Below are 7,810 nucleotides of genomic sequence, written 5' to 3'. Positions count from 1 at the left end.
AAGAATCCAAAGGGGGGGGGGGTGTTGGAGAGGGTGAGGCGTGGGGAGTGGGATGTAGAAGGTGATAAACTGTAAATGAGCGGCTTGGATGAAGGTCCTTAGACTCCTTAATTCACCTAGATCTCCCAGAACCTGCAAATGTTCTTTTTCTAAAACACTGTCCCTGCCTTCCTTGGTAGAGACAGGAAGGAGCAAGCAGTAGTCAGTGTGATCTCCGAAAAGCTTCCAGTAGAGGGAGACACCCTGGCGGCTTCTCTTATTTGGATGCTGCTGGGGCCTGGAGTGGGTGGGGGTGATGGGGGGTGGGAAGAGAAGGGGGAGTGGGGATAGGGGAGGTGTGTGTGAAGGAGGGGGGGGGGGCTCCGGGGGGCGGGTCCCTGTGCTGCTGACGTCCAGAGCAGTGCTGGGAAGTATAGGCTGTGTTGTCACGCCGGTGTCAGTCTGATGAAGATTGGCATCAGGTAAGCTGTCATTCATTTCCATGTCAGAGACGCTTTTGCAGGCGGCGGCTGCTGCTGCTGCTGCGGGCGGCTGCCTCAGAGCGCGTGTGTTTTATTCCAGTCCCCAAGCCAGAGTATTATTCATTGCGACAGGGCAAGGAGGAGAGAGGGAGAGAGGGAGGAAGCAGGGAGGAGAGAGCGAGGCAGGCAGCAGGGAGGAGGGAAGAAGGGAGCGGAGAAGGGAGAGACAAGGAGAGCGTGGAGAGAGGAGAGAAGCAGGGGGAAGGACTGAAACGAGCTAGACAACGCGGAGCCGTGGCGAGGCTGCGGGGGAAGGAGGTGGCTAGGAACCGCGCTCTCTGCACCGTGCATCGGGCCAGGCTAAGCTCGCTTTCGGGGCGCCGCAGCAGCCGCTACTGCCTCAACCTCGGCTGCTCGGGGCCGCTTGCCCCCCGTCTGCATTGTCCCAGGGTTCGAGGAGCCTGGCGGGGGTGGGTGGAGCGTCACTTTAAGGACAACTGGGGGGGTGGGCGGGCAGGCTGGCATTTTAGAGCAAAGGGCCAGGAGTTGAGGATCCGGGGCTTTGGGGGATTGTATTGGATAATTAGGAGCCGTGGAGTCTGGGGAACCGGGTGGAGGCGGCTCGGGGTTCAGCCTTCGGTGCCGCGGTCCGGCCCTGCACTGGCGTTCTCCGAGCTTGGGGGAGCGTCTCGGGCCGGCGTTTACTCTGCTCAGCCAGGCGGGGTTTCGCTTCGGCTGCGTGACTAGGAGAAGATTCGGGCCGGGCTCTCGGAGTCTAGCAGCCCGAGGTGTTTCGGGGTTGGACCCTAGGAGCGGGGGAAGAATCGAAGGGGCTAGAGGTCTGTGTGTCAGGGTCAGGAAATGTGGTGGGGGGTTGGGGAGGGAAGAAGGGCTAGGTGTTCGTGAGGCTAGGGGATCTACGCTATGCGGGGCAAGAAAACTAGGCTCTATGGAGCCTGAGAGTCTCTGGACCAGGGAGAAGCGGGATCCGTGATGTTGAAGGCTTTCCGCGAATTACTGGGGGGGGGGGGGGTTAAAGGGGGAGGGGGATCTGCACGCCTGTGGGGGAGGGAAGACTGGGGGTCGGTGCCCTCGTGGCCCCCGGGAAGGAATGGGGGCACCCCAGGGGGAAGCAGCGGGGGAGAGGGGAGATGGGTCCCTTTCCAGTCCACTGCGCAAAGTTTGCGCTCCCTCTGGGCTAGGCGTAGCAACCTCCTAGTCCCTGTGGAGATAGAAGCCGAACTGGCCTGCCCTTCTCGGAGGGGCATGGCAGCCGAGACCGAGGGCGGCTCGTTGCGCTTCCCAGACAGGAGGAAGATCCAGACTGGAAGTTGGGGTATCAAACCATCTCTGATAAAGAATTAGCACTGTAGGGCCAAGACAGGGTTATTGTAGGACTGGGGCTGAAAATAAGATTTAGATTTAAAGACTACGATCTCATTGGGATTGAAATGGTAGGAAGGACCAAGGCCAAAGTTGGAGATTGGGGCAGGAACCGAAAGATTGAGAACGCATTCGAGTTGGAAGAGTAGGGCCGAATTTAGCTTGGGTCCTCCACACATTTTGAATCGGAGTCGGAGGAAGACTTGGTTTGAATTTAAGATGTGAAAATGGGATCAAGGCTCATTCTGGGTTTGAGACTATCACTGGAAATTGTTCATTGGGGTAGGTAGTTTGAGACTCTGAGTCTCATTGCCCTTCGGGGTAGGTAGAAAAAGCATTTTTGATAAACGATGAAAGTAGTTGCTCGCGACCTACGGCTGATGGATTCATGTTTCTGGTTGTTCTTCGCCCCGATCTCGAGTCCACGCAGCATCCTTGAGTTGGGCATGGCGATTTGGGGAATTAAGGACTCCCGGGCTGGAGCAAGTGATTCTCAGATATTGTGGGGAAAGCAGATTGGAACTGGCCTAGTTCCAGAACACCGGGTTTGGAAGAGGCTTAGGCGAATTAGAAAGGGGCAGTTTAGTACCTCATAGCTCAAGGGTAGACCCTGGGGCACTGGTGCGGCTGGCTGGACCTAGTTAGTCCCTGAAGCGTTTTTCTGTGTACGCAGTGACAGTATTTTGGGTTAGCTTTAAGGGTGTGTATTAGGGACATGGGCTGCTTTGATCCGTTCTAGGAGCTTGGACTGGTGCTAGAAATACTGTAGTTGGGGTGTTAACGTGCGTTTGGGATGCGGTACTTGTGATTCAGAGGTCTGATTGGGCTGCAGGGCTAATTCCGAAGCTGCGGTTGAGATATTGGACTGTGAATCTGGATGGGGATACTAGACGCCAGAAGCTTTCTTCTCTACAATTGTCCCTCATCCCACAGCAGCCATCCTCTCTCAGAGCTCTCTTCTCACAGGGCAGGTTTTCTTCTACCCCTTTCCCTCCCCCCGCCGCCCCTTCTTAGTGTGCCTAACCCAACCCGGTAATTCTGAACTGCTCTGTTTTTGGTGGGAGGACTGGTCAAGCCCCACTCTATTACGCGATGGCTTCAAAATTCAATCCAATGAAAATCTATGGAACCTCCTATTGAGACACTGCCGGGTCTTTACTGTTGACTTTTTATAATTTCATTATGTTCCAGTTCACTGAATTCAAGAGAGCTTCGAATTTGGGACAAGTTTAGACCACTTAAAGTTAGTGAAATAATAGTTTTTGAGTATAAAATACACAGGGTGCCCATCCTGGTGAATTGGGCATCGTTTTCAGTCCTCGGGACCTTTGTAGCTGTGAAGTACCAGTAGTCGCCTTAACTCCATCTTCCTTCTTCTCCCTGTAGAACCGTGGGGTGGGGAGATGCAAAGATTAAGTCCCTAGGTCCAAAAGACGGGAAAGGTGAATACTGAAGTATATGTGTGCGAGGTGGTGACATGAAATTTCCTTTGAAATTGGTAAATAAATCCAAAACTCGAAATCTGGCTCTCCCTCCATTTCCAAACCAGCCCGAGAGCTCGGCAGGCAGGCTGGGGATCAATGAGTAGAAGCAGGAGGCTGAGCTAGACATAGGGGGGCTCTCTCTCCTGTTGTTTTCCTGGCCTGGAATGTGTATGTGCCCTCTCCCGCGGAGAGGGGCACTAGGGGGAGGGAGACATGACCCCAGGAGGGTCCCCCAGTCACTGTTTATCCATTGTGCTCGAGAAAGGAATGCAAGGGTAGAGAAAGAAAGTTTGCTTCAGAATAAGGAGCAGAGGGTTAAAGGAGATCAACCCAACCACCTCTCAGCAGTAAAATGCATCGTGCAAATTGCAGTGAAGTGTACCCAACTTGAGCCTGGCTGTTTTATGATCCTTTCTGAGAGTTTACTGCTCTCTGCTTTTAAGTCTATAGATTGCTTTAAGTTAATGAAAGTGCTGCTTTGAAAGGGGTCTTTTATTGTGTTGCAGTGGCAGAGTCCAGTGCCTACCTTTTACCCTTCCCAAAATGTTTCTTTTTAACAAGAGGGAGCTTACTGGAGCTCCGAAATGGAAAGAGATTAAAGGGGGAGTGAAGCAGCGGGGTGGGGGGGGGGAAGAAGGATGAGAGAACTCCAGTGGACATCGGTGAGAATAGAATAAAAGTCAGTTTTTAAGTGAACAAGATTTGGGGATGATGTTCAGTCTTCTTTCATATTCTTCTGTGTACATAAGGTACTTCCCTAAGACTTACTTTTAAATGTTAGTTTGGGGTTGTTTTTTCCAAGGGTAGCTGTTGCAGTGCCTGACGTTATTCTAACAAATCCAAACTTATTTCAAACAATATTGCTAAATATTTCAGAGGGCCTCCTAAAACAGCGGGGGATTGGGGAGGAAAACCTATCCGTTTGGGAAGGTGAATATGTTAAAAACGACATACAAGAAAAACAGGGAAAGACTATGGTAGACTGACTTGGAGCTATTTTTCCTTTTTCTGTTTAGCTGGCACAAAAGGCGAGATTACAAGTTTTTTGACTAGCTCCTAACACAGAAACTGCAGCCGGCTGGGCTGTGGCTTTGACCGCATGTCATAACCATTTAAACTGTGGTTACTCGTTTAAAGCTCAAAGCTTCTCCAAGCTGGGTTTCATTAACTCTACACCAGTTGCCTGGAAGTTCAGTAGCAATAAATTGTATAAACACATTTGAAGTAAGTTAGTGATGAAATAAGGAGAATTACTGTCTTGCGAATGGAGAATCCTGAATTCATGAAGTTCTAACGTAACTGGAAACATACCTCTGCCTTGGCCTTGATGTTTATGGGTGCGCCAGATTGTATGTTAACATTTTTTTCCCCTACAGTGTCCATCTTCAACCTGGTGCTGTAACTCATTAGAGACCAATGCATGCCTAGAAAGCAGAATTACCCATTTTAAAAGGCCCTCTCTCTCAACTTGCTTTATGAACAAAAGCAAATGGATCAATTTGGTTTCCTCAGTGTGAATGAAATACACTAAGTAAACAGGAACAGAACAGGGACAAATTAGACCTTTAAAAATGTTGGCCAGTTTAATATAAGTACAAAGTTGTTAGCAGTTAAGTATGCTTTATTAAAGAAACAACCTATAAAATGTATAGGTTTCCAACATGTGTCTAGATTTCCTAGCCATCTTTCTGAAAACTGGCCCCCAATTTCTGTCCTTTGTTTCTGGTTTCTTAAGCCAGTGGGCTTTTTTTTTTTTTTTTTTGGTATATCAAATTGAGGAGAGAAGCACTTTCTTGAGTTTTCGTTTCCTAGGCTATGCCTCTCACGGATGGCTGTGCTGTAAGATATATGTGTGTGTGTATGAATATGTATACACATGTATGTATGTACATGTATGTATACACATATATGTGTGTACATATACACACATAAACATAAAAATGTGTGATGCAATTGTTAGATGTGAAGATGGAGGAGATGTGAAGAAAAGTGTCTGGATCAAATGAAATTCAGAGCAAAGGGGAGGGCACAAATTAAAGGAAGGAGGAAAAAAAAAAGGAAGAAAAGTGGAAGACGTTTTGGAAAATGAAATTCTCAGAAGCTGCTGCTTGCCCTGTATTTTGGCAAACATGCTATGGTTTATATAAACACTTCATATGAAATCCATGACTTATTGAAGATTGAATAATATTGAAAGGCTAACTTTTTAGGGAGGAGCTAAAATCACATCTCTGTCCAAGTTGTACTGCCAAATCTTGTAATTGGGATCTACTAATTTAAATAAAACAAATCCTTGGTGAGGTTTGGAGGGTTTGGGAAAGTAGGCGATGGAGGCGGTCAGAGAAGACAGGCTGGTAGTTCATGGGTGATGACCTTTGTTTATAATGAAAGTGTGGGAACTGGGAGTTTTAAATCTTCTTTCTCCTTCCAGGCTGTATTATTCTGGGCCTCAGATTCTTCATCTGTAAAGTGGGATGAATTCCATATACCTACCTCACAGGGTTGTTGTGAGGACTTGCTAATAAACATGGAAGGGATGCTTTGTCCCCAAACAGCACTGTATATACATGCTAACTAATAAAGGAAATGAGAGCAAGTGTCTGAGCCGATCAGCTACATTAATTGGTGTGTGTGTTTTCCTCCTGGGATTGGCCAAGCTTCCTTCTCCATGACTTTAAGGAGTTTGTTTTTTTTAATATTTTGAAGGAACTGAAATGCCTTCCTTTGCATCTAAGGATTTAAAGGCCACTCATTGGCTATCAAAAGGGATACTGGAGGAAGAATGGAGATGCTAGTCCCCAGGGTTCCTATTGTACCTAGTGCAGTGAAAAGACAACTGAATTTAGGATCAGCTCTGCCATTTACCATTTCTGTGACCTTGGGCAAGTCATGTCACTTCTGAACCTCCTTATCTATAAAATGAGCAGACTGGATTTCTGAAGTTTCTTTCAGCTCTAAAAATCTATGTACCTGTCCTTGATCTATGTTCCCTTTAGTGTTGCCACATGTTCAATTAACGTGGCATCCAACTTGTTTTCAGAGAACTAAAGACTCTCCTAGTTCAGGGGTCCTTAACCTGGGTTCCATGAACTTGTTTTTAAAAATATTTTGATAACCACATTTTAATATAATTTATTTCCTTTGTAATTATATATTTTATGCATTTAAAAACATTCTTCTGAGAGAAGGCTCATAGGCTTCACCAGACTGCCAAAGGGGTCCATGACACACAAAAAAGGTTAAGAATGTATAGAATCTTGTCTGAGGTTCTTGATACTCCTTTGAAAGGATCCAAACCTAGCCCAGGTGTCACACTGGATGGGATACTGGGTTGTAGAAGGGTCAGTTCGCTGAACCTCACTTAGGTATTTATGGTGACAAATGAAAGTATATTCTTGGCCATAATATTTGAGAAATTGCCTGGGTTTATTAAAATAATCTATGGAACCAGATTAAAAATGTCTTTGGGGTTTTTGGGGGTTGTTTTTTCTTTTTTTGGAAGCTCCTGCAAATCTATTACTTCATAATGCATTTTGAGTTAGGGAGGGCTATTCCTCGTAGAACTGCTGTAACTCTTAACTTTTTCTGTGGCCTTTACATCTTTCAGGGGGAGGGGGAAGAATTTCCCATGTGCTTTTCCAACCTTCTTGCCTTCATTTTTGTTTCCATTTTGAAAACTTGTAAGAAGGGAGGAGCAACAGTCTGGTTTGTTGGAGGAGCTCATAGATTTTTGGAAGACATGATACTTTTGGTGAAACTTTTCTGCGTTTCCAGACTCCAAATGAGTAAGGAGAACCAAGAATGCCAACAAACAAGGCCTGGGAAGAGTTTGTTGCAAACGTGTTGTCTTCTGGGGGATCTGGTGTTTGGCTTGGATGCTACACAGCAGGGCTGGCTTGCCTGGGTTTCTAATTACAAGAAGGACGTTTCTGCTAAGACCCATCTCACTAAAAACACATCCCTGTGTGTAATCAGAAACCCTAAACCGGGCAGGATATTTTAAAACTGAAGCAATGAAGATTAGATTAAGTCTCCACCAAACAGCTCCATTCTGGTATTATTTTTGGCTGGAATGTGGGGAAAAGCAGCTGGCCCCGGCGCCCTGACCAGACTCGAGAGGGTTCGGACGGGGCCGGATTGGGTGATGGTAGTAACGGTTAGTTTTGCTATTTAATATTAACATGGCCAGTTGCAACACAGCTCAGCAGAAGCAGTGCCAGTGACCAATGTCAGAGGAAGGCCCTGCCTGTGCCAAATCCAGGTCACTGGGAACAGGGAGTAAAAATCAGTGGGTCACTGTGCAATGGGAATGCTTTGTTACCACCTCAGTAGTATCTTTTCTCTTTCCAAATACCCCTAGCCCCACTCACACCCTATCTAGCCTCCCCCATCCCATTTTTGTCAAATCCCTTCCTTCAGTCAACTTTCCATCTGGAGTGACTTCCCTTGAGGACAATCAGCATTTTTCAGGTGACCTGTGAG

The 7,810-nt window shown here is 47.1% G+C and overlaps 1 protein-coding gene across 7 annotated transcripts in view; it reads left to right on the top strand.

Annotated features, from left to right (window-relative positions):
• Positions 1–361: 361 nt before the first annotated feature.
• Positions 362–7,810, top strand: part of PKNOX2 (PBX/knotted 1 homeobox 2) — a 382,423-nt gene continuing 374,974 nt past the window's right edge. For 4 of the 7 annotated variants that reach the window (XM_043997764.1, XM_043997763.1, XM_043997765.1 and 1 more), the window contains exon 1: positions 362–461. The gene's annotated coding sequence lies outside the window, so the exon portion shown is untranslated. Of the gene's footprint in view, positions 462–636; positions 932–1,077; positions 1,301–1,726; positions 1,798–7,810 lie in introns of those variants that run through there. The other 3 variants (XM_043997760.1, XM_043997757.1, XM_043997761.1) reach the window with 3 other exon arrangements.

The sequence above is a fragment of the Dromiciops gliroides genome, chromosome 3 (genome assembly GCF_019393635.1).
Source record: "Dromiciops gliroides isolate mDroGli1 chromosome 3, mDroGli1.pri, whole genome shotgun sequence".
NCBI classification, from domain to species: Eukaryota; Metazoa; Chordata; class Mammalia; order Microbiotheria; family Microbiotheriidae; genus Dromiciops; species Dromiciops gliroides.
The sequence above is the reverse complement of the archived record's forward strand: the minus strand, read 5'-3'. Positions and strand labels throughout refer to the sequence as shown.